Raw genomic sequence first — 27,603 nt, 5'->3', positions numbered from 1 at the left:
GACTCTGACCTCTGGCTGTGGGCAGTGACAGTGTGATCCACAGCCAGGGCGCTCTCTTATATGACAATCAAGGGACGCTCCCACAAATGAGCCTTTCCAGGAACACACTCCCAAGCTACGTGACGAAAAGGAAACCACACCCTGCTCAGCTCTGGACGGAATCAGTGGGTAGGAAGGAGAGTGAGGACAAGAAGGTTTAGAACATTGTATGGTCAACCTCCATTTATTGGTAGGCATGCACCATCTAAAACTCTTCCAGGTACTAGCAAGGACTTCTCAGAACTTTGCCAACATGGACATGTTCAGGTACAAAAACATTATAATCACTACAGTCTATTCAGATGACAAAGATCCCCTAAAGCACTCATCTTCTCCAGAGGGAGACTAATGCTAGAGGCCTGCCTGGGTTATCCTGGCCAAGGCTCCGCAAACCCGGAGTAGCTTCCTAATGACTATGTGCTCAAGGGGTGGTCTCCCATGGGCTGCAGTTAGCACAGGTCACCACACCCTAACACAGCGACTAGCCATCTACAAAGCAGGTCCTGTTCAACACTGCAGACTGTGGAGCTCTGTGCAGCCTTGTGGTTTCTAACTTCTAAACTCTGGCAGAAAAGCCAAGGTTGGAAAATTAGGCTTTAATCTTGCTCAACATAGTCAAACATGAGATACAAAAATATATTCTCTGTTAGGAGCACAGAATTGAGAAATGCAAACTTGGGAGAATATTTTTCCTCTGCAGAGCACACAAATGTATGTTTTACAGCAGCACAAATGTGTCTTCCCAACTTTTGTAGAGTGAGTGAGTTGCTTTAAAATGAAATTATGTCCCTACCACTAATTCCCGAGTTAGAATTTTTTAAAAGAAATCTTTCACAGGAAAATGAAAAGCCCTAGTCTTAAGTAGTAATACACTGAAATGTTTCAGGGTAAGGCAATATCACCATGGACAGGAGAGAAATCAAAATGAAAAACAACCTTTCTGGTTCTGTGCAGAGTCAGCTTGGGTGGGGCATAAACATCGTATTGGAAGATCCCCGAGTCACAGAAATGATAACACCAGGATGCGTCTCAAGTACGTTCTCCAGATTAGCACTCCAGGTGCTTTGCTCCTGAAATCCCCACCATGATCAGAGGCCTCCCAACAGAAAAATGCTCCAGGGTTTTCCCCCAAGGCCAAAGAATCAGGACAGATGTGTACAGTCTGACCATAAGCAATCTACAGTCTGTCAATTCTAGTAACTTCTGTGAAATATGTACTTTTAGTCACTTACTATAGTAGTCTACCCCCTTATCCATGGAAGATATATTCCAAGACCCCCAGTAGATGCCTCAATAGTCCCAAGGCTAGTCCCAAGCCCTATATGCACTGTTTTTTTCCAATACATACATACCTATGATGAAGCCTAATTTATAAATTAGACACAGTAAAAGATGAACAACAGCTACTAATAAAACAGATCAATTATAACAATATGCCATCATCACTACTCTTACACTTCAGAGCCACGATTATGGAAAATAAGGGTGCCGTGAACACAAGCACCGTGATACCGAGACAGTGGATCTGATAACCAAGCTGGCTACTAAGTGACTCAAGGGAGGGCGGCATAGACAGCATGGATCTGCTGGACAAATGGAGGATTCAAGTCCTGAGGGGGATGAGGCAGGATGGTGCTAAATTTCATCACGCTACTCAGAATGGTATGCAATTTAAAACCCAGGAATTGTTTATTTCTGGAATTTTCCATTTAATATTTTCAGACCACAGCTGACTGCAGGTAACTGAAATTGCAAAAAGCAAAATCTCAGATAAGGAGGAACTACCATATTGCTAGTACACTTAAAGCATAACGAAAAAAGCTGAAGGGCCTGAGAGGGAAGGAGTCCATCCAGAGGTTTGGGGCCAGTCTCAGGCTCAGCTGACCAAAACTCACTGGCCCACCTCCAGGGTCCCAAGCAAAAGGCCTTTCTTGTATTCTTTTTTTTTTTTTTATTTTGGCATATTATGGGGGTACAGATTTTAAGGTTTCAATAAATGCCCATTTTCCCCCCTCCCCCCAAAAGTCTGAGTCTCCATCATGACCATCCCCCAGATGGTACACATCTCACTCATTATGTCTGTATATACCCGCCCCCCTCCCCCCTCCCGCCTGCCCAATACCCTATTACTGTAGCACCTATGTGTCCACTTAGGTGCTACTCAGTTAATACCAGTTTGCTGGAGAATATATCTGGTGCTTGTTTTTCCATTCTTGGGATACTTCACTTAGTAGTATGGGTTCCAGCTCTAACCAGGAAAATATAAGATGTGCTATATCACCATTGTTTCTTAGAGCTGAATAGTACTCCATGGTATACATATACCACATTTTATTAATCCATTCTTGGATGGATGGGCACTTGGGCTGTTTCCACAGCCTTGCAATTATGAATTGTGCTGCTATAAACATTCGAGTGCAGGTGTCTTTTTTGTAGAGTGTCACTGGATCATTTGGGTAGATGCCCAGCAATGGGATTGCTGGATCAAATGGTAGATTCAGTTGTATCGCTTTAAGGTATCTCCATATTGCTTTCCACAGAGGTTGAACTAGTTTGCAGTCCCACCAGCAGTGTAGGAGTGTTCCTCTCTCTCCGCAACCACGCCAGCATTTATTGTTTGGAGATTTTTTGATAAAGGCCATTCTCCCTTTCTTGTATTCTTAGATGCAAGGAACAGAAGCAAGAGAAAACCCCAAATTCTAGACATGGCAGACATTTGCTAACTCTCATGGTCCATCCAAACCAATCCAATCCAATCTGGCAGCTGGGATTTGCTGGATTAAGCTTTGTGAAAGAACCCTCAAACAGTACCCTGGAGCTCAGTCTCACCACTGGCCAGCTACAACATGGTGGGCCCCCTGTGGACACAAACAGAACAAGCCTCCAGATCCATTTCCCAGGCACAAGGTGACCTACCAGGCAGGTGCAGAATTGAAACAATGACAAAAAAACAGAGACCCTAGCAGATACGGGTGCATGAGAATCAACATCTCCTTATTTTTTAAAATAGTATGAAATAATTCAACTATACAGGAGTAAGAAGAAAAATATGAACATCCATTATCACCACTCAGGTTTATCAAATCATAACATTTTGCCATATTTATTTCAAATATGTTATGTATATATAAAATACATTTACACACACACACACATGCACACTGCCTAAAAGTTATTTTCTTCTAAAAATTTTGGTAATGCTTTTTGCAGTTGGGTTTTCAATCACCAGGAATTTACTTTGGTATGTGATAGGAAATAATGACATAACTTTTTCCTAACAGTTTAATTACCCAGTACCATTTCCTGACTGATTTCTTCCTGCCCCACAGATGTACATGGTCATCTCTGTGCCACCGAGTGGGTCTGTTTCTGCATTCTGTATTTTGTTCCACCGGTATATTTATGTCCTGCATCAATACCACATTTCTGGCCTATGTATCCCCTCCAAAATTTCTACTGAAATTTTTATTTGAATCACAGTGAATTTACACATGAATGTAGGAAGGACTGACATCTGTAACTATAGAAGCTTCCTGTCAATTAACATGGTATACTATAGCACTTAAAAGCATTTAAATGTTTTCTTCATGCTTTTAGAAAGTTTTTATGATTTTCTCTACAAAAGTCTTACATATCGTTTGTTTTTGTTAAGTTTACTGCTAGACAAATGTGCTAGACAAAAGATATCTTTTGTAAATTACTTTTTCTATTCCCCAGCTATAGACAATGAGCATAGTTATTAATTTTCATGTATGTATCATTTACCCAGCTATTATGCTATGCTCGTGTCAAATCTAGGACTTTGTAGATTCTTTGTAGACTTTAATTTTCTTTGTAAAAAAATCACCTATGGAGAAAAAGACAGTATTGTTTCTTGTTTTTTAAACCATATGATCTTATTTCTTTTTCTTGGCTTAAACTCCAATGCAGTGCTGAGCAGAGTCAGTGCAGGGAACTGCCTTGTCTCATTACTAAGTTTCTATTTCTAATATTTCACTCTCACATATTATATTGACTATAGGATTTTGGTAGAAATCTTTTCACAGGTTAAGGATACATTATATTCCTAGTTAACTTTCTACAGTATAAACATTTCTTGATGGAAATTCTTTTCTTCTTTGACACATCATTAGATTTTGGCTTGTTCATGTTTTTATGTGGGATTTCTGTGTGTTCTAAAGTGAGAAAACTAGAGGTCATCCTCAGACTGCACTCTAGTTTTGGTATCACGATCATTTGAGTATCAGAGTGAACCAAGAATCATCCCTTTTCCCATTCTCTGGGATAGTTTGTATAAAATTGGGGTTATCTGTTCTTCGTAGATTTGGAAAAACCTGCCTGTAAAACTTTCAGCACAGGTGTTGCAAAATCTTTTCCTAAGGAAGGAAGGATAGTGGAGTGCTGATCTTTAACTGCTGGTTTAATTTCAATGATGATTCTAGAACCAGCTTTTGAGTTTGTGATCCAATCTATAAAATCAATTTTCATTATTCCTTTCTCCATCTTCCATTGGTTTATTCTGTCCTTTCTAACTTCTTGACATGGATATTTATTACTTTTCAGTCCTTTCTCTTTTCTTGTAGCAAATATTTAAGGTCATAAATTTCCCCCAAGTACTGCTGTAGTGTCAATTCTATAAGCTGTGATGCATAGTATTTTCATTATTGTTCAGTTTTATTTTCTAATTCCCATGTGATCTCTTCTTTGAATTGTGAGTTGGCAGTGTATTTAAATTCCCTAACACATACAGGGGTTTGAATTATCATTGATAAATCCTAATTTAGCTGCACTGTCATAAGACAATATATTTTGCGTGATATAAATCAAAGCTTTCAAATTTTTAAAACTATGATCCAGAAAAATAAATTTTTATGTGTCCCAGGACATAGACACACACACACTAATATATACATATGTGTATATATACACACACATAAATAACAATGTTCTCATGAAACAGTAACTCAATCTTAGTATGTATGATGCACTGGTATTTTCTATACATCAAAAAATTTTAAAAGGTTTTTTTTACAATCAACTAGATTGACTTTGAGGCCCACAATAGGTTAGGCTGTAGTTTGAAGCACTTTGATTTACAGTATACATTTGGTGAATTTTGCTAGATTGTAATCAATTTCTATAAATATGGGTACTTTATAGAGTACAGGGTTCTATAGGTACCATTGGTTCAAGCTTAATAATCTATAGAATTTTACTAGTTTTTTGCCTGTTTAGTCTAGCAGCTATTGAGAACTCTTAAATCTCCCACTATGATCATGGACTTGCCGACTTGGAATCTGTCAATTTGTGCTTTATTTGGGAGTCATCTCATTAGGTGAACATAAAATCAGAATTGTTACATCTTCCTGGTAAAGTGCCAACGATCCCCCCCCCAATTATACGGTGACCCTCTTTATCCTAATAACAATTTTTTTTTCATTAAAGTCTAGTTTATCTTATTTTTAAAACTTTGACCAACTTTTGGGGGGTTAATACTGGCCTAGAATCCTTTTCTATTCTTTATTTTCAACCTTTTGGTGTTTGTATATTTTAAGTATAACTCTTAAAAATAGCATATAACTGGATTTTAAGACTACTGTGGCAATTTGTCTTTTTAACTGGTAGGTTTAGTCCACCAACATCTATTGTGAATTCCTATATAATTGATCTATACTCTTATTTTGTGTTTCTTATTTACAATACTTCTTTGCTTATATTCTCCCTTTTCCTTTATGGTTTGGAAGTTAAACATTCTACTTCTATTTTTTTTTCCAGTGAGTATCCTTTAAAAAAAAATTATAATTAAAATGTTTTATACCTTTAAATTTTCCTAGCATACATACTTGACCAAACTTCATGAATGCCCCCAGCTACCTCCCCAACAGAACCACCCAGAAAGCCTTAGGTCGGGTGCCCTTCCATGTGACATGAGCCCCTTTACTCCCTTGCTGCATCCCCGTCCATCACACACATCTGGACTAGTCAGTGTTGTTTTGTTTCAGACTGCTGATACTTGCTTGTTTAAATTACCCAATGTTGGCCATTTATGTACCACTGCTTCTTGCATCTCATTTCTTTTAGGGTCTTGCCAAAGTACATCCTTGATTAGTTCTTTCAGCAAGTATCTCTCCTTGATAAACTTTCTCAGTCTTTACAGCCCTGAGAAATTTCTTTACTTCACCTTTATTCTTTATTAATGGATTAACTGAGTACAGAATTCCATGCTGACAGTTTTCTCTCATTAAAGATATTATTTTATTTGGCTTTGGCACTTTTTTGATGGGAGGATTACTATTCAGAAACATGCTGTTAGTCAATTTGTCATTCCTTTATGTTTTTTTTTTAAATCTCTCATTACTTTTAAGATCCATTTCTGGGATTCTAAGGATTCAACAAAATATTTTTAAGTGTATATTTAATTTTATTTTATTCAGGCTCATTGTACTTTCTGAGTTTGAGGAGTCAGGCTTTCCATTAATTTTGAAAACTCCTTGGCTTCTTAGTTCTTTTAACATTGTCTTTCCTAATTCCTTCCTGGTAAAACTCTGAATTAGACCTCAATCTTTTGGGAAAACTTCTCAGAAATATGCTCGACTCACCAATTCTCTCTTCAGCTGAATCTAACCAGTTCTATAATCAGTCCTTTGAGTTATTCTATTTGTATTCTCAAATAGAATAACTATTTGTATCGTGTGTCTGGCTTTTTTTTTTTTTTTACAATGCTATTGTTTTCCTTTTCTGTTTTCCATAGCCTTCTTTTTTACCTTTAATAGTGATCATCTATTACATCTTTGGTGGGGCTTTATCAGTGAGCTATTTTATCTTTGCTTCAACTAGGCCTTCAGGGAAGTAAGTAGCCAAGGACAAATTTTTATAAGAGGCAAGGCCTCCTGTCACAAATTCTCAGGGAAACTGCCTTCCATGCCTTAGGACAAATTACATAAACTCTCAGCCAACATACCCCTTGCTACTGGGCTGACATTTTTTTTTAGTCTGTCCTTTGATTGAGGGTGTACAACCCTTCAGAGGTTCAGGTTTTAAATGAGGTGTGAGGGAAGGCTCAGTTCTCACTCCCTACCTCAGACAAAGCCCTGTTCCCCCTGGACATTAAAGCCAAAGACCCAAGATGACTTAGACTGACACCACCACACCCATGCCCCCATCTCAGGGTCAGCTCACTGCTGGGTCCCAGTCATTCCCCTTACCCTAGGCTTAGGGACTCTGGCCATCTCTTTCACTACCTTATAAGCTCAGCTATGTGTTTGTTTTTTTTTTCCAATGCTTATTAGCCATCTAACATTTCCAGTTGTTTGGAGAAGTGGATTTCAGATCATCTGCTCTAAACATTTTAAGAGTAATCTCTAATTTTTTTTAAGCTAGAGAAACTAAGAGGAAATTCAGTAACTAAAAGATTCTGAAAAAAATTATTTCATGTTCCAAGAGGATGGATATAACTGACTTCCTACTTAAAAAAAAACAATGCTATTCATTTCGAAGAAGAGTTGAAACACTAAAAATAGAAATGTATGCTATTATAAGCTTTTGCTTATTCACCAGCCATTTCAGACTCAATTTCTATGCCTGAGGAAAAAAAAGAAAATAAAGAATTGACATGTTTGGGTGATTCTCCAAAATAACAGTCTTTGGAAAAGTAGGTACTTAAATAAACCTAAACCTTCTGAGAGCTCATAAGAAGCTTACTGGCTTCCCTTTATTAATAAAGACACATGCCTACAAGGTAGGAATCAAGATTCTACTTCTCAAAATGAACATAACAGTTAAGATATGCTAGCCCACAACAGAGTTCTTACTACAGTAGACAGTCATCTTCCAGAAAGCAGGGATCAGTCTAATTGGCACTGCACCCAATCAAACCTCAGCCCATCAACACTCAGTAAGTGATGAAGGGTCTACTAAATATCCTATTAGGATAGTATTTGCTAACTTATATGGTTATAAGGACCAAATCTAAACAGAATAACACAAATATCCTGATGGAGGAAATAACACATCATGGAGTTTTACACATCTTTGGAAAGAGTTATTTCTTGGTTCTTTATAGTTTTCATATTCCTGAAAATGGTGTCTCTCTCTTAAGTTTCATTTTCTGCTATTGCTGGTATATAGTAATGTAATTGATTCCAGTAGGGTGATTTTTTTCCCCCAGCAACTTGCCTAATTCTAGTAACACATCTGTTGATTTTTTTTTTAAATTTCTACATATATAAGCCTATGAATCACAGTTTTTGTTTTTTTTTTTCCTTTCTTCCCAATCTTCATATCTACTGCTTAATTTTCTTGAATTTTCCACAGGGCAGGACCTCCAACACAATGCTAAAGAAAAGAAATGACCAGAAGCATCTTGTTTTCCTGATATTAAAGGGAAACACTTACGTGTCTCACTATTTAGTGTGATGTTTGCTATAGGCTTTTTATAGGCATGCTTTATCAGGTTAAAGAAGTTGCGTTTTATTCCTGGTCTGCATGAATAGATGGTAAATTTTATCAAACACTTACTCTGTATCTATTAAGATAATCACACTATTCAACTGTAATCTATTAATGTGGGAAGTGAATATAAACTTATTTTTAAACATTAAACAATGTTTGCATTCCTAGGATAAATATGATTTAGTCATTATACATACTGCTGGATTTGGTTTATATTTTCAAGTATGGGATTTGACTGATAATTTTCTTTAACTCCTACCATTCTTGTCAGGTTTTGTAATAAGACTGGCTGGCACCAAAATGAGTACTGTAGTATTTCTTTTAAGAGTTTGAGAACAATTGGGATGCTTATTTTTTAAATATTCTGTAAAGCTAACCAGTCAAGCCATCTGGGCCTAGTAATTTCTTTGTGAGAAGATGTGATCATAGATCTAATTTCTCTTAATAATTATAGGACTATGTAGGTTTTCTATCTCTTCTTGGTTCAGTTTGATAAGTTATATTTTTCTAAGAAATTGCTGTCAGAACTTGTAAAATTTTCACCATGTTGAGATGTAGAAATTGTCTATTTATGTTTTGAGGTATAGATAGCCCCTTCTCAATCTATTAAATATTTTTAATAAACATCAATGGCATTGATTATTTAAATTTAATTTCTTTTCACTTAGCACAAGTTCTTCATAATAACCATTTTTCTTTTTAATGTCTACAACAACCATAGTGAAGCTCCATTTTACATTCTTGATATTAGTTATTTGTGCCTTTTTCTTAATCAATTTTGCTTGAGATTTGTCAACATTCTTTTCTAAGAATGAAATTTTGGCTTTGTTGAGCTTCTCAAGACAGACGCTTAGCTCATTAATTTCCATCTTTTCTTCTTTTCAAATGTATTTAAAGTTATAAATTTCCCTGTAAACAATATTTTAGCTACATCCTATAGTTTTGATATGTAGTATTTTATCATTCATTTCAAAACATTTTTTATTTTCCATTATTTTTGACCTACAAATACAAGAAGCATTTTTAAATTCCCAAATACCTGGAGATTTTCTACTTCTATATATTTCTATAGAAATATATAAATATTTCTAGTTTAATTGAATTGTGGTCTACCTGCCTGCATAATTTCAATCCTTTAATATTTGTTGAGACTTACTTTAAGGCCACGGATGCAACCAATCTGAATATTTTGAAGTATGTACTAGTTGGCTGTACTAGTTTATTTATATATAGCTATACACAGACCACATTCCTTATTTTGTTCAAAAGTCCTAATTTCCTGATTTTTGTCTGCTTAGCTGTCAATTACTGGCAAGATGCACTCAAATTCTCTACTGTAATTACAGACTTAATCATTTCTGGTAAGTTCTGCCAATTTTTGCTTTATATATTGAGATTATGTTGATACACCTAAAGTTAAAAATGCTAAATCTTCAAACTGAATCGAACTTTTATCATTATGAAGTGACCCTCTCTCTATAATGCTTTTTTGGGGTCTTAAATTCTATTTTATATACATTAATATAAGATCAGTTTTCTTTTAATATTATTTCTATAGTATATCTTCTACTCTTTTACCTTGTCTCTTGTAAACAGTACAAGAGTTGGAGTTTTAATATCCAGGATGATATCTTTATGATTTAACTGGAGTATTTAGTCAATTTACATTTAAGATGAATGCTGATATATTTGAGCTTGAATTCATAACCTTGTTTTGTGCTATTTTCCCACTTGTCCTGGGCTTTTGTCTCTTTTCTCATCTCTTCTTGGATTATTTAAAATCATTCCATTTCCCCTCTCTACTACTACTACAGAAATAATTCACTGTTTCTATTTTTTTTTACTTCGTTTATAAAACAATACATGCAAGGCACGAAATTCAAAGTTAAACAAAATCTTTACCCTCTCCACTAATTCCATTACCCTTTCCAACTTAGATGTTATTATTTTCATGTATTTAATCTTACTCTTTTTTCCAGCAACCCCAACATTATTATTCTACATTTGTTTAGAGTTGTCTGAATATTTACCACCTTCTTTACTCTCCATTGCTTGTTACATCTTATTTTTTCCACTTGGCATCACTTTCCTTCCAAGAATAGCCTTGAAAATTTCCTTTAGTGAAGATCTGTCAGTAGCTGCCTTGGTTTAGTCTTAAAAAATGATCTTCTTTTCACAATCGCCATTGAATTTTTTCTCTCCAGTTGCTATATCACTAAACTGTCTACAAGTGGATTTATTTTTATTTACCCTGCCTGGGCTTTTGTTTTTGGGTGGGCATCTTATCCATTCTGTAAAATTCTCAGGCATTAGCTCTTCAATACTGGCTCTGTCCTTACTTCTCTCCTGGAACCCCGATCAGTTACACCTCTCGGTCTACTCTCCCTGATTCTTAATTGGGCTTACAAATTATTCCTCCATTTGGTTCTCTATGATGAATTCTGTATATTTTTTCTTCTGCTCCATCTTCCAGTTCATTTATTAGCTTCAGTTTTATTTAATCTGCTGGTAAACCCATCTGTTGGACTTTTATCATAATTATTGAACTTTTCAGGTCTACGAGTTGTACATGGTTCCTTTTTCAAGTTTTCTAGGTCATTTTATAGTTTCCTGTTCCTTGTAGATATTTTCAATTTTGCCTTTTACTTTAAGTACAGTAAGGCATTAAAAATATGTGTCAACAACTCCATTATCTTATGTTTTCACAGATCTGTTCTTGCTGGTCCTCATTCACAGTGCTTTGCATCCTCTGCACTTAGTTATTTGTAACTACGAACTGCTCCCTTTCCTTTGATAATTACAACTGGGGACTCACTGAGCCTAGGATAAAAGGTGCAGTCCTTCAAAGACCTGCTTGCTTGTGGCCTGGTCCAGAGCATTGTCCATCCAGGTCAACTCCAAAATAAAGAGTCTTAAATAAAAACAGCTTAAGAGTTTCCCACCACTCAGGTCATCTGCATGCAGGACAACTTGTGATACCCACTTGTCAGAATGTGCCCTCTCACCCACTCTGCTTCTAGGGTGGGAAGCGTGCTTACTCTGATGGTGTTGTAGCCTTCTGTGATTCCAACTCTGTGGGAGGTTTCCCATCAGGCTGCCCACTTTCATCTCTGCCCCTTGTACCTGGAGATGCCATCAAAACTTAAGAGTTTGCCCTGTTTGCTAAAGGCCCTCAGGGTGGTGCTCACCCTCCCGGCTTACTCATTTCACCATCTTCCTCAGTATCTTGCCGAACATTCAGTGCTTTTCAGAAGGTATTATTTTTATCTGTTATCTAGCACTTGCCCCAGCCCATCCCCAAGTCAGAAGACTGATCTAGACAACCCAGCCTATCCTATCACCAGAAACTCAGTGCCCCCCTCCATCTTTAAGCTAACTGATATTTGGCATTGTTGCCACTCACAGCCAAACCAAATCCCAGCCAACCAAGCTCTTATACTGTACTTTTACTACCAGGTGGGGGAGAGGAAGGAAGAGCTCCTGCAGGAGTATCTCCCCACCACCACCGACCCCTGGAGGTGGGCCAAAGCTAAATGAGGGCTCATATCCCACTGTTGGTTCCTTTGTTTTTAAGAAATCCACTTCAGGAGGGAGCAATTCTGATGAAGAACTCAACCTCAAGATCAGGTCTCTGCTGAAGTCCCCTCGTTAAATTCCTGTGAGAAGAGCTGCCTTTCTGCTCCCATTTGTATTAAGAAATTGCATTTGCTCATCAGTAATAAAATCTGACCCTTTCTCACAATCCCTCTGCAAAGGCCTTCCTATGATTAACAAATTCTGCTGGCCAAATATCCCATCTCTATGACAAAAGATAACTTCAGCATGAGTGAGTTATTTCTAATTATTAATGGTAACTCAAACTTCATTTTGGTTCATTTTTAAAGTCATTTTATTATACCAAGCTCTCATATATTGCTGGTTGGCGTATAAATCCGTATAAGCACTTTGGAAAAAAGCCTGGCACTTCTTTTAAAGCTGAGCATATCCCTCCTTAGGGTCCTACAATTCCACTCCTAGGTATAGACCGAATGGAAATGTGTGTATGCACTCAGCAGAAGTCAGGGGCAAGACTGCTCACGGCAGTATTGCAGGCCCAAACTGGAAAGCGTCCAAGTACTCACCTACAGTAAAATGGATAAACTGATACATTCACATGCTGGGATATTACACAATGAGAATGAATGAACGAAATACAACTATCCCAACAACCTGGATGAATCTTACAAGGCTGAACGAAAGACACAAAAGAGCATAGGCCGTATGATTCCATTTACATCAAGTTCAAACACAGGCAAAATGAATCCATAGTATTTGTTAGAAACAGGAAAGCAAGGCACCTGTTGGGGCCGAGCAACAACTGGACAGGATACATGAGGAGCTTGGGGAGGTCCGGAATAATCTATTTCTTGATCTGCTGAATGTTTAGTTTGTGAATATTTATTGAGCTGTAGACTCATAATAGTGTATTTTTCTGTACATATTTTACTTCAGTAAAGAGTTAAAAATATGTGTGTCATCTTTGCTGGGAAAATGTCCCCCATGGATCCTGAAGGAGGAGCATCATTAAAGCCTGAGGAGTCTGTGACAGAGCACTGTTACCACACCACCTCCTAGCTCTCTCACATGCACAAGCTGCTCCCTCCAAAGAATGGAAATAACTGGGGGACAAGGCTCAAGGTCACCTCCCCACAAGATAGGGCAGTGACCCAGCAGGACCCACAGACCTTCACTGTCCTGTGGCCATACCCACTGTACTGTCCTCCTCAGTCTTCTAAAAAATCAAACCATCCAGAATAAGGCTCGGGAACTTCCAACTTCAGAGGGAAGCAACATAAGATGGAAAAGAGTAGCTGGGCTTCATAGCAGTGGCTAAAATTGATCTTTTAAAAGTCCCTTATCAATAATAAGACTTTTCATTAAAGGTTTCAATAATTCATTCATTCTTTAGCATTGACTCTTTACTTCTCTCACTGTGATTACTATTAAATTCTGAAAATTAATACTTTTCTTTCTAATTACTACAAATATTTACCAAGGAAATAAAAATGTATTCAACAGAACTTAAGCTACATCTAATTCCTATTTAGAATCAGTCTTAATTGAAAACAAAATTGGTTTGGTACAGTTCACTTGTAGATTTTAATCACTAAATAAATGAGAAGCTCCAGAAAAACATACCACTTGGGTATGAACAAGGGTCGTTCACCTTTTCATGTAAAATGACTAGGTCAGATGTTCCCATTAGAAAGGGCTTGGGAATCTAGGATCAACTCTTTGCCTAAAATCAAAAGGAGAGGAGAGAAGGACAAACGAAGGACAGAAGCTGGCCCTGGAATGGACCCAGACTTGACTCTTCCCAACCAGTCCAGCCTGCCTCAGCCATCGCCCCCCCGGCCCCAGCCGACTTCCATGTAAAATTCCTGAGAGGAAAGGACACCACCATGAGGTGAGGCAGGACAGAAACCTTAATCACTCCTCTTACTCCTTGGTCTGTGAAGTCTGACCAGGAGAAAAGAAAATGTAATGCCAACTACAAGAAAATAATTCTCTCTCCTGCCACTAAGGAACACTTTTGCTCATTAAACATAGAATCCAACTCTTTTCAGAGTAAGCCAGCACGTTGTTCAAACCCAAAATAACATTTTGTTTCCTGGTGAGTGTGTCATCACTGATAGCTCAGTTACTCTTCGAGCCCCACCTAATGTCCATCAGTTACATAGGGAAATAAAGGATGCTCGTCGCATAAATAAAGTCTCCTCCCCAGAACTGGTACAAACATTGGGAAGGGCCTGTCTGTCGAGGTGCTGTGGATGATGGGCCGTGGAGAAACAGGTAGCCCTGAGATCAGTAGAACCAGCCGTAGATTTGGGGCTCCAAGGAGAGAACCAACACCCAAGCCCTCCCCTAAAGCTCACTTCCAATTCCTGGCCTCTGCTGCTAGAGCAGGGATTGTCCGCATTTGACAACACCCCTCTGCACGTGACTGTCAATTTCTCAACTGGGGCCAGGCTGGAGGCAATCCAAAAATCACTTGCATTTGGCTCTGGAATATGTTTTTGTGTTTATACTTGATACTCTAGGAATCTGGACTACTTCAGGCTAAATAATATACTCACAGAACATGAGTGCTAGTAAATTATCTCCATTAGCTCAGCACGAGTGGGGCATGTACTGTGTGCCAGTCACTGTTCTCCATAATGGGGAAACAAAATACACACATCCCTGCATCAGTAGAGCTTACGCTCCAGTGGGGAAGATGACAATGTCAGTCAAATATGGGACATGCCAGGTGATGATGACAAGAAAGCAATGTAGAGAAGTAGGACAGGGAGTGGGGGTGAAGGAGTGTCAGAGGATGCCCTTCAAAGAGGGTGGTCAACAGACCTGTTGGAGGTGGTGAGCTAGTCCTGCGGACATCTAAGGAAATGCTCCCCAGGTAAAGGCCAAAGCAGGTGTTAAGGCCCTGACGCAGGAGCATGTCTGAGGAACAGAGAGGAGACCAATGAGGCTGGAACAGAGGACCAGGAGATGGTAGAAGTGAAGCCAGAGCAAAAGTGGGGCCCTTGGAGGTCACTGTAGACCTTGGCCAAGCAGGATCTTAAGCAGAGGAGCAACATCATCTACTGTGGAATGAGGGCAAAAGCAAAGAGGCCAGTGAAATAACCCAGGCAAGGAGTGACAACAGTATGGACCAGGGTGGTACCAGCAGAGATGGTGAGAACAGTCAGACCCCAGCTGTATTTAGAAGGTACAGCTGATGGGATTGGCTGTGTCCAGGACACAGGTATGAGAGAGTGAGGAGTTAAGGATAAACCTGGTTTGTGGCCTGAAAGATGGAGCTAGCTGGCCTAGTTTCATTTTACATGAGGAGAAAACTGAAGCCCAGGGAGGAAAAAAATCACGTCCAAAGCCACACCACCTATTTCTGGGACTGGAACCCCCAACCAGTGCTTCTGCCACTGCCCCAGACTGCGCCTCAGTGGGAGACACCGGTGACTAGTCCAGTAGCACTCGGACGCCCTCCAGCCCCCTCAGGGATTGCCAATACCCAAGCACATCATGTAAATTAGGGTAGGATGCTGTGAAAGACAGCACAGGCCCTGCCCAGAGAGGGCAACCACGGTCCACAAGAACTGATGTGGCCAGAAATTCCCATTTTTCCCAAGAGAACCCACAAATCTACATTTTAATGAAAAAAAATCTCCGTTTTTAAAAGGTGGCTCAATTATTTAATAACAGGGGGCTAGCGAAACAAATCTCATGTGCAGGCCAAGTTCAGTCCTTGCAGGAGTACCACTTTTGACCTTGTCTCAAGACAGCCTAACACAGACCTTGTTTATTTGTACCTTCCCAGGGTTAGTTTATGAATTAAAGGTTTGAATTCAAGATGGTCTTTTATTCCAACTTTTGAGTCAGCAGATGATATTCATTATCACTATAAATAGCTGATAACTTCCAGTGTCTCAGTGGGCCTCCTTTCTAACCAAAAAGAGATCAAGTAGCCATCCATCATTCTGGTTCTTCATAAAGTTAAACTTTGGTTTTTATGTTATTCTACACAGAGTACTAATACTAAGATGAGCCAATGAGTACAACTAAGAATTCAAAAATGCTTCTCAAATACTACCCAGTGATCTCTTCAAAGTTATATGGAGTATAAATAACAGAGCCTTGCAAATCATCACTTGCCTAGAAAACAATTTATGGCAGCCAAGTATATTGGAACTCCAGTATTTTTGAACTTGCAAGGTTTGGCGACTAGGCAGGTATTTTAGTCTTGTCAAAATAATCTAATTTAGAAATTACAAAGCATTCTTTATAAATTAAAGTTGCTGTCCACTGCTAGACAGGTAGGAGATATGTGTCACTTAAGGCACATAAAGGAAACACAGATGTGTCGAGTTTTTAGACTCAGAAGTCTGGCTGCCTATTTCAGGAGAATCTGTCTGCCTAAGAAAACAGTCTCCTAGGAGGTCCCTGAGTTAATTTTCTATAACACCAAGTGGCCCCCTTGCCCAGGCCCTCTCACTTAGAATTAAATATTTACCTTCCTTACAAGCCATATGCTTTCTACCTAGTATCTATTTATTTTCAATATTTTGGTACATTTGACCATTTTGATGCTGTATTAGGTTTAAATCCTCCAGAGCAGGGCCACTATCTGTGCTGCCCCAACCCCTTTTTCTTGGAATGCAGCTTATGATATACACAAAGAGTTGGGACTAATGATTTCTAAAGGTAATATCTTATTAGGTTGAAATGTATTAACTGCAACTAGTCAACTGTCTTTGACCTGAAGAATGGGCAATTTTATATGGTTCAACATAATATTTCTATATAATCAAGAGTAAAAGAGACTTGAATGTTTAGAGAATATCAATTACCTCTAGACCAGCGCTATCTAACAGAACGTTCTGTGATGACGGAAATGATCTAAATCCACACTGACCAATGTGTGACTACTGAGTACTTGAAATGTGGCTAATGTGACTAGGAAACTGGATTTTTTATTTTACTTAATTTTAATTGTTTTAACTTTAAATTGTTACATGTGGCTACCATTTTGGACACAGTTCTAGATAATGGCTTCTTCAGACAAGAATGTGGTCTCTCATTTGTATTTACAGCCTCTGAAGGCCCAGCACACAAGGAGACATTTGATGAAAAAACGAAATGAAAAATACCTTCTGGCACTGCCACATTTTCAAATGATTCCCCACCTTCCTGCCACTGAAGCCTTTAATTTTGATCTTTTAGTTCTCTATCCTCCCTCAGAAGATACAGAACCAAGGAAGGTGGCGTTATAAGGCTCAGAAGGTGAACTTTCAGATGGCTAAGCCCACACTGCTTAGCAGCTGGGCAATACGGACTGTTCTGACAAACTCCTGACCTGCTGGGCCTCCACATTGTCATTCACCAAATGGGTGACAACCATACCTACACTATAGAATAGGGCTGCCATGATGCCTAAAGGTATGCCAAAGGTTGTGGAATCTGATTCTAAAAGGTAAGCCTTAACAATTAAGTTGGGCTCAGCTTCATTTATGCAATGAGATAGTTGGATAACTATTGAGAATATTTTAGCAGGTATGGTTGTCTACCTTATTTAATCAATATTTGTTATGTTACAGGCTGAGCCTATCATTGTAGGCCCATGATGTACAGATGGATAGCACAGTCCCTGCCATCATAATTCTGACCTTTTTTTTTTTTTTTACCTCCTGAAACAAGATTTTAACAAAGAAAAATCTGATGTCTCAAAAGAACAGCTGACTCTCAGCTTATGTGCCATTCATTTATTAGTTAAATTCCTAGGGGTAAAAGAACAAGTAAGAAGAATCTGGGGTCCTGACACTTTCAAAAGGTGTCCCTGCTACATAATAAACCAATATTCCAATTCAATCATTTGCATTCAACCATTTAAACTGAGTTTGGCACTATATAATTATTGCAGCCAGTTGAGTTAGGGCTCATTTCAGCAAAGAACATAATTGCTCAAATGTGACTTGATTTAGGATTTATTTAAAACTCTCCCATCACCAAAAAATATTCATATGCCATGGTACCACTATAACTTCTTAATATCTCTGTAAATGTTCAGAGGCTGATTCCTAAGCATGAAAGAAAAGAGTTCAGTTATAACATAGTGCATGCAGCTCTATCCACTGGAACCCTCTGCTTCCAAACCCCAAGACACCTTTCTTGTCCCCCTGCCCTCCAATCTTAGCCTCCTCCAGGTCTCAAGTGGACCAGCAGCCCTGCAAGCCAGCTTTGCAGTGCTCCATGTAAAGGGAGAAGTTAACCTATTAGGCTGTCTGCCCCCGCTTTTGCTTAAATAGAGAGGGAAGTGGCATCTCCAGGACCTCAGAACCGGAAGCTTCTTTCTGGAAGGGAAATAGGTTGGCCGACCATAGTGGGACTGACCTTTGGAAAGTTCATAAAGGAATTAAGACATCAACACAATAAACAGCATGCTGCAGGATCACCCAGATTTCTCTGGGTGTGAGATTAACAGGAAGTTAAGACAAACAAGGGGTGTAAGGAGGTAGGTAGAGATAGCAGAGAATGCTCTCAGACTGCACAGGATAGGGCTGGTGTAAAATTTGCAGTTGTTCTTCCTGGGAGTGCTGGACAGAAGACCTGGGTCTCTGCGGACAACCAGTTCTAAAGAGATATCTAGCCTGGTATGTGAGGCCCTATTGGACCTATTTCCCTAAAATTCCAGAAAATGCCACTCAGATAGCCCCTACCCTGAAGGTTCTAGCAAGCTGAGTGAATAGATGAGCAAATAGTAACATGGGAGGCTCCCCAGAGCCTTCAAAGTTTCATTTCCTTGGTGCTTCCCAGTCTCTTCTAACCTCTGACCTCCCGGAGTTATTGCCAAACTGCCTTCTGTTTGTACAAGTTCCCAACACTTCCCTGCGTGGCTTCCCCCAACCCCATCGTGTGTGGGTGGTACTATCTGCAGGCTGCAAACAAGGAAACGGGGGTTCAGAGGGGCTAAGGGACCTGAGAGGTGAGGTGGGCCAGTAAGTGTGGCCTAGGGTCTGGATTCCTGGCTCTGCGATGTCTGTAGTCTGCCGCAGGCAAGCTGAGCCAGACCCAGCTTCCTCCAGGTTCCGCATGCCCCCGAAACATGTGCTGGGTCTCCACAGGTTTTCTCTCAAGCAGAAGACATCAGGAGCCCCGATTTTCAGACAAGGAAATGGACACCCCCAACGAAACAACTTGGCAGGGTCACCCTCAACGGTGCCAAGACACTACACAGGACCAAAACTTGCGATTTATAATCCGGGGAGAGGTCCCTGAAGCATCCTTGACGCCCCTATGGAAGCACGGGCCCCAGCTGCCCTCCCCTACCCAGGGCTCAGCCAGGGAGCCTGGAGGACCGTGGCGGCTGCCAGGCCGGGCGCCAGCACACTTGGCCGGCCGGGCCGGAGGTGTCCGCTTCCGCCCGGGCCTGGCACCGCCGGCCCATTCATCGTGGTTGCGGGCGGGGCGGGCCGGGCAGGGACCCGGGTGCCCCTGTCCCCAGCCAGGCGCCCTCGCGCAGGGCTCCGCGCGGCCCCGCCGGGGAAACGGTGCCCCCGGCCCCGCCGCCAGGGGGAGCAGGGAGCCGCCTCCCGCACTCCGGGAAGTTGCCACCGCGGCCGACCGGACGCCCATGGCCTGGACAGCCCCCCCGGATCCTCACACCGCGAGCCCAGCGGCCCCGGCTCGCCCCGTCGGAGGCCGCCCCAACCTCCTGAAGCGCCTCCAGGCTGCGGCGGGCAGGCGGGCGCGCTCGGCCCGCGGGCCCCCCATTCAATCCCGCCCTCCTCCCCCCGGCCGGCCTCCGCCGCCTTCCGCCCGCCCCCCGACCCCTCCGGCCCGGACTCCAGCCCGGCAACGTCATCCGGCGGCTTCCCGAAACTTAACCCCTTCCTCCGCCAGCTGTGCGCCGCCCCGCGCCGCCGCCAACTTTCTTCGCCCAACTTCGGAGCGCGCGGGCCGGCCCGACGGCCCGGCGGGGGGGAGGGGTCGCCACGTCGCGCCTCGGGACCGCCTCAGGTCCCACACGGCGAGGGACGTGGTGTCCACGCCGCGGGGCGCGCACGGCCGACGCCCCTGCAGGGGGGTCGCCCAGCAACCCCCCCAAGCCCGACCCCGAGGGTCCGCGGCCGCGGCGACGACGGACGGCGGGCGGGCCGGCGCCGCCGGGGGAGGGGCCGCCAAGGAGACGTGTCACTCTCGGTGCGGCGGGCCCCGGTCCCCCGACGGCCCGGCCCGCGCGCCGCCGCCGCTGCAGGGCCCGGCCAAGTTTCTTACCTGCAGCCGGAGACGCGAGAGGGAGAGCGAGAGGGCAGGAGCCGCCGCCTTCGCCGCCGCCGCGGAACCGGGAGAGAGGAGCCGGCCGAGCCTCCACTGAGAAGCCGCCGCCAAGCAGCTGCAGGCACCGCGACCCCGACGCCGCCCGCCCCGTCTGCCGTCCGCTCTGGCCGCTCGCTGGCTGCGTGCGCGCGTGTGGAGTCGTGGCACTTTCTGCCTCCGAGCTGGCGAACGGCCCCCTCCGCCGGGATCGCCGCCTCCTGCCTTCCCCACCCGGGCCAGCCATTCATCTAGCCGCCTCTCCCCATTGGCCCTCGCCCCGTCACTCTACCGGTCGCTGGCCAGTCAGGACGCGGGCGGCCGAGCCGCGGCGGCAGCCATTGGGCCAAGAGGAGGGTCTCCACCTCGGCCAATGGGAGAGGGGAGGAGCTGCGGGGAGCCGTGGGGGGCGGGCCCTGGGAGGGGCGGGACCGAGCGGCGCAGCGCTCGGCTCAGCGCGGGGGCGGGACAGGGCAGGAATGCCCCGCCCACGGGGGGGTCGTCGCTGGCTCCTCCCACTCTGGGCCGCGGCGCTCCCAGCAGTCGCTAACATGGGGCAACCTCTGGCCAGGCAGCAAGGAAAAGGTTCGAATCCCGACGGCCCCGGGCCGACGCTTCTGGATACCATGGGGCTGAGATAGCAGCGTATGTCACCCTTAGCAGGGTTGCTCAATCCTTGAACAAACAAGGAAAACTGCTTTATTTAAACCCAACTAACTTCCCGCGAAGCAGCACCCCCTCAGGCCCCTGAGTGTGAGGACAAGTAGTGCTGTCTGCCTAGGCAGGGCAAGTTCTTATCTTCAAAGAGATTGCAATCAGCACTGGAAAGAATTTCTTTAAGTAAATGGAAGAATTAGGGTGGAAAAGCCAGAAGGAGCACAAGGCATTTGAAGTGGATGTCATTGCACCCATTGTTAGGGAGAGTACAACTGAGGCACAGTCTGTTTGAGATACTTGTCCAAACCACAGCTGGCAGAGCAATAATCACAGTCCACCTTATGATGGCATTTTATTTTGTGTAGTGGAGAAGGTGAGGGGTTCTGACCTAGGAAATCTCACCCATTTCCCAGAAAACTGAACAACTGATACTTCCTCATCACATGACTTTTCCCCCAATATTAGCCCACACTCTTCATAGTCAAGTAAATCTTTCAACTAAAATAATTTTAGGCTTGGTTTTTAACCATTTGTATCTCTTAAAGCTAACTCTTTGAACTTGAATCAAAACCAGCTTCTTTGTAAATTAAGGTTTCTGAGAGGCCAAAAGGGCTGTAACTGCCCCACATCACCTCCCTGGCCCCTGTGGCTGCGGAGTCCTGTGCCTGATATCTATTCCTTGGACAATTTCCCACCCCCAACCCCTGTTTGTCATTGGTACTGTAGTCGTTAGAAAGATGTGAAAAATACAAGCCTTCATGAGGGAATAAAGAGGGATTGGGTTGAAATGAAACCGTTCATTCCTATTTTTAATCTCAGCAGTTTCTTAGCACATTAATGATTAATCAGCAGGAATTAACCTGGATTAGCTTTCAACTCTCAGTCATTTTTCAGCAGTGAGCCCCAGCTTGAAGTAAAAGTCAAGAATCCCAGCTTTCTGGCTGGCAGTTACTACCAACTAGCCCAACCTGACCACAGGTAAGACATTTAACCTCTCTGAACATGGGTATACTCCCTAGCACAATTATTTCCTTGTCTGGGTTTTAGGGAGGAAATTCATTCATTCATTCATTCATTCACTGGTGTTTGTTGAGAGCCTGGTGTACTCTGCCAGGCTGGGCAAGCGGCCTAGAGTGATACACAGATCCGGTAAAAACCCAATTGCCCTCGAGGGCCTGTCCGGGGTCAGGGACCTCCTTTAGCTTGTTCGCTATTGGTCTTTGTTTTAGTTTTCCCAGAAGCAGATCCTGGCAGGAGGGTTTGGTTCAAGTAATCCATTTGGGGGATGCTCCTAGGAAACCGGTGGTGAAGTGGGGTGGGGGGAGCACAATATTAAGCAAATGACTACTGTGGGCATCCAGGGCTCAATGTCACAGGGGATGCTGGGACACTGGGGGAAACACACCCCAAAGATGTCCCACCGGAGGGGCAAAGACATGGTTATTTATCCATCCACTCCCAGTCCTCATTGGGTGAGGGCTCCTCCTGGGAGAACTGTAGCCCCAAGGCTCCATTGGCCAGAGAAAGCCTTGCAGCAAGAAGCCCGTGGCGGACTGGTGAATGCATAGAGGGTATGGCGCGGCCCCAGCCATGTCTTCTGCATTGTGAGCCGGTGCCTGCACGGAATAGAAGGCTCAGGAAACACGTGCTCTGTAGATACAGTTGCATGGATGATTAAATTACAAAGTCCCTAGGCGTGAGGTGAGTTTGCAAAAAAGGGGCTCCCGGTCTGTTCCCTCCCACAATTCAACATTGGGTTTGGCCTCAGCACAACATTCATTCCAGCCTGGAAGAGAAGCTTGGTTTGAGCCTTTGTCTTGCCCTGGGCCCTGCCCCTCGGTGTGCTGGGAGCCTCCCACCCCCAGCCTTGTCACCCTCCTGCAACTTTGAGCAGAGACATCACTGCCCCTGCCCCAGGCTCCGCCAGGGCTGGCCTGCCCACCCCCGAGGTGGCCTGGCTCTCACAGCCACTGCTGCCCCTGCTGACCACCCACCCTTAGCCCCATGCAGCCTCTGCAGCTCACCCAGGGCGGATCTGGAAAAACCAGAACTACCCCCAGGACTGGGTGGACAGGGGATGCCTGTCAGGGGAGCGAGAGGCGTTGCATCCCCCCGTCAGGCCTTCACCACAGGCCCAGATCTGCTCAATCATGCAGCCTCCCAGCAGCTCGACAAAGAGCCCAGCCCACGGTCCAGCCTCCAGAGCCTAGGAAACAGGTCCCCGAAACAGGTCCCTGCCATCCCCCAAGGGCCATCCAGTGCGGGGCTCTCAGGTGTGAACAGGTCATTTCAACACAAAGTCAGTGGTGTGGTCAGAAAGAGAAGCTCTAAGTGATCATCTGGGGAGCCCCCCAGGCAGGGGAGTCATCCAGACTGAGGGGAGCAGAGGGCGACAGCAGAGGCTGGAAGGGGAAGTGGGAAGAGGCCAGGCCAAAAAGGGTGCACCTGGTGAGGAACAGTGTGGGCAAAGAGAGACATGATGATCTGATCATGCAATGTGATGAGGGAAAGCTAGGAGCTGTTGCCAAAGCCTGAATGGCGAAGGAGAGGGCAAGAGGACAGGAGTCTCCAGAGGTGATTGGAAAATAGGGGAACGTTTTGTTCTCGGGGTGATGTAAATATTCCATATCTTGATTATAGTGGGGGTTATGTGGCTGTGCTATAACTCATCGAATTGTACACTCTTAAAGAGGGTGAATTTGGTTTGGAAGCAAATTATACTTCCATCAACTGGACTCAGAAAAAAAAAAAGGACACATTAGGTTTTAGTTGTGTATTAAAAACAAATAAAGCACTCTTATTGGAAAAAATTAAACATACAAGAATAATTACCTAGTATGGTCCATTAACTCATGACAGTGCTTTGCTTTCTATTACTAAATTGCAAATGTTTTAAAAGAGTAGGCAGAAAGATGAAAATATCTTACAGTTTCAAAAGAGGTTTTGCTTTGTCAACAACTATGAAAGGCTGACAAACGACAAACAGAATAAAATGTCATGTGGAAAAAAAAGTCCCTGTGGCAATATAGAACATGTTTGGGTCTTACCATGTGTCAGGTATCATTTGAGATGCCCTACAAATCTGTAAAGTTATTTAACCTTCAGAACAACCCTATAAGGGAAATATAGTTATTGTCTCTGTTTTGGAGATGAGGAAAGTGAAGCACAGAGAAGTTGAGTGACCTGCCCGCTGTCATGGGGCTACTCGGAGGACGAGCATTTGGCCCCAGGGTCCAGGTGCACACAACTGCCGCGTTCAGTGCCAGGTCTTGGAAGGTGTGCTGTACCTGCAGGAATAAAGCCTACCCCTCTGATGGTGGCAACTCAGGAAAGGGTTTGTGATAAGTGACAAACAGCCATGATCACTCCCTTCACTCTCTCTTTTGGGTGACCGTGATGCTTAGCCATGTCAGGGACTCGCTAAGGTGGGAGACCATCCATCGTACAAGCTCAGGTGAGATGTGAGGACAGTTTGAAGGAGGCAGTGGTGGGTGCGGGAGGTGCGCAAGTTCTCCACGAGGGGCATTTAGTGAGGCCTAGTGACCACCAGGTGTGAAAGAGAGGGGCCACCTGTGAGCCCCCATTTCTGGCCTGAGTGACAGGGAGCATGGTGGTGTCATTACTGGGGCAGGATGCACAGAAGAATGAGCAGGTGGGACCCAGGAATTGGGAGGAATGTTGTGTTTTGTTTTGTTGAAGACAAGGACCCCGAGGAAAGTCCAGCTAGAGATATTGTTCCTATGGGTCCAAAGCTCAAGGGTTGACGTCAAGGTCAGTGATACAGTTGGGAAACCTAAGCATACCAGTTGAAGTTCAACCCCCAAGGACAGCAATGATCACACACTGCGCATAGAGCTGGGAGCTGCACATGGAGAGAACAGGAGAAAGCCAATGCTTGAGTCCTGGGAAGAGAAAGGAAAACCCACAAAAGAGTCTGTACCAATCAGCTTTTTCTGTGTAACAAACCACTCCCAAACTCAGTGGCTTAAAAGAAGTATGGTTTCTTATTGGAGCTCACACATCTGTGGGTCAGTTGGGGCTTGGCTGATCTTGGCCAGCTCACTTGTAGGTCTCTTGGTGGTGGTAGAGGGTGGGGAACCCCCTGGCCTGGGCTTGGCTGGGGCATCTTAGAAGTTCTGTCCCACTTGGTTCATCCTGTCTTCCTGGGATCAGTGAGCTAGCGGGCACATTCCTTTCTCAAGGCAGTGGATGAAGCCAAAGAAAACAAGCAGAAATACACACGATGTATTTGTATAGGTCTGAGCCTAGATTCAAGGGGCAGGGAAATATGGGCAACGGTAAAGAAATGGCATCAGTGATACATTCTACTGCTGAGTCCAAGAAGAAGAGATGGAAAAGGTGAATCAGGAGAGGATAGGCTCAGGGAGGGAAGAGAGTTTCAACAATAGGAAATGGGCAGCACTGTTAAATGTAGCCTTGAAACCCAGCAAGATAAAGCCTGGGGTGCGTGTTAAATGTGGCAACTCAGGAATCACCAGGGACCTTGGGGAAATAGCTCTAGAGGAGGGAGTGGACAGTAAGGTGGCCACTAGATTATGGAGGGCTGGGAAATGAAGGGGAGGGAAGAAGGTAGAAGCAACATGCATCTATTCATCCAACAGATGACTCCAGCTGGTTACCCATGGCGTGACAGTCACTGTTCTGGGTGCTGGAGAGACCACCATAAACAAGGCAAAGGATCTTCTTTCACAGAACTCACATTCTAGGGGAGAAAGAGACAGTGAACAAATCAACCAGTAAACAAGCAAGATGAATTGAAATGGTGCCAAGGACTACAAGGAAAAGAGAACAGGCTCATGCGATGGAGAAGGACGGGGACTTGGAGATGGGGAGTGCCGTGGATGAGAAGATGGTGAGAGGAAGCCTCTCTGAAGGAGATGACAGTGGAGTTGAAACTTAAACAATGAGATAAAGCTGCTCTTGACTCAGAAGAGGAAGGGTAGGTGCAAACGTCCTGGGGTAGGAAGGAGCTTAGAAGCTGATTCAGTGAACAGAAAGAAGGCTGTGTGGCTGGAGCTCACAGGAGGAAGAGAGAGAAAAGCATGGGATCCCCCAGCAGGAAGGTCCCTGACCAGGGAGGCATGAGGACATAATTGGAAGCCAAGGAGAGGTGGGAGCTTTAAGCAAGGGAGCAACACAATCTGACCTGCATTTTCAAAGATCGCTTTAGCAGCCACACGCAGAATAGATTGGACAGTGTAACAGGATTCTGGGGCCCAAAGTTAGGAGGCAAGATTCCAGGCAAGATATGATTGATGTTATGCTGGTAAATATTTAATACCTGGCTCTCAGAGGCGGGGGTGGGGATGGGGGCACTCCCTGATTTATAGCATTTGCCAATTTCTATGGTGTAAATACTCCATCAGAGCAGACTGATTTCAAACTATTGAATCACTGAAGACAAAGATGGAAAGAAATTTGCAGCAGCACCACTATATACCATCTAACTCAACCGTGTAGATGCAATATAGACAGTCTCAAGAGCATGTATAACAGTAACATAAAGTGAAATAATTAGGAAGTGATTTTTAGTATTTGTTAGCTTTGTTTTTAATATAATCCATTTCATTGTAAGTTTATGTAATTTTTAATAATGACTGTTTAATGAACTGCTTGAAAAATTCCTAAAGATCTAACAATCATCTCTCATAGGCAGGCTGGCTCTACTACCTCTGAATATAATAGTCATCTGGACCAGAGTGGGGTGGGGGAGGAACTAAGCAGGATGTTTAAATGTTAGAAAATGAAATGTTATGCATATTCTGCACATCTCATCTCCCTGTCTGCACTGTGGACTCCTTGGGTCAGTAGCTCTGTCCCGTGCATTGTTATGAACACTGGGCCCAATTCCTTGATTCTTGTAAGAACTTGCCTTAGGCTGGATCTCCCCAGAAGCAGTCCCAGACTTGGAGGAAAAGATTTGAGTGAAAGCAGTTTATTTGGAAGGGATGGCAGAAGGGATGTGGACAGGGCACCAACAATGTCTGCTCCAAAACTCATAAATGTTTCTTTAATGAATGAAGAAATGAATGAATGGGTGCAGGACCCTTTGAGCTCCTTTAAACACAAATTTAGAGTTTAAAAGTTTCAAGACAGAATGGAGAGCCTTCCAGTCCATAGTCACCACTTGTATCATATACTTTCCAAAAAATCTAGATCAGAGGACCTATGTGATATCCCAGACAATTTAAATTCTGCAATAGTGTTACCAAAACCAGAGTAATGTTGTTATACACTTAAAGAAAAATCTCTATAGACTATAGTAACCGTCAAAAGGAAAATAAAACTTACAAAAATAAAATAGATGTAAATGTAAATCCAAGTTACCATCTTTGGTGATTGTAAAAGATAACTTGGGTAAAAATACTTGTTTTGTTGTGAGAATTTAATAAATTCTAACATTTTGGGTAATGTTAGAAATGAACTTAGAGATAGGGGCCTTTTACAAAAAATGACAACGGTTGACCCAGTGGCTGGCTGTGAATCCCTGAAGAAAATAAATAAAAACAAAATAATAGATGAATGATGTTTGTCTGGCACTTTTCTTTTTCTAAAGTGCTTTGCAAATGATCTTTAACTACAACCGTG

The 27,603-nt window shown here is 43.2% G+C and overlaps 1 protein-coding gene across 6 annotated transcripts in view; it reads right to left on the bottom strand.

Annotated features, from left to right (window-relative positions):
* Positions 1-20,600, bottom strand: part of RRBP1 (ribosome binding protein 1) — a 68,775-nt gene extending 48,175 nt beyond the window's left edge. For 5 of the 6 annotated variants that reach the window (XM_012759528.2, XM_012759527.2, XM_012759529.2 and 2 more), the window contains exon 1: positions 20,299-20,429. The gene's annotated coding sequence lies outside the window, so the exon portion shown is untranslated. Of the gene's footprint in view, positions 1-20,298 lie in introns of all 6 variants that reach the window. The other variant, XM_012759532.3, reaches the window with a different exon arrangement.
* Between the last annotated feature and the right edge of the window lie 7,003 nt (positions 20,601-27,603).

Source organism: Microcebus murinus, chromosome 16 (genome assembly GCF_040939455.1).
Source record: "Microcebus murinus isolate Inina chromosome 16, M.murinus_Inina_mat1.0, whole genome shotgun sequence".
In the NCBI taxonomy this organism is placed as follows: Eukaryota; Metazoa; Chordata; class Mammalia; order Primates; family Cheirogaleidae; genus Microcebus; species Microcebus murinus.
The sequence above is the reverse complement of the archived record's forward strand: the minus strand, read 5'-3'. Positions and strand labels throughout refer to the sequence as shown.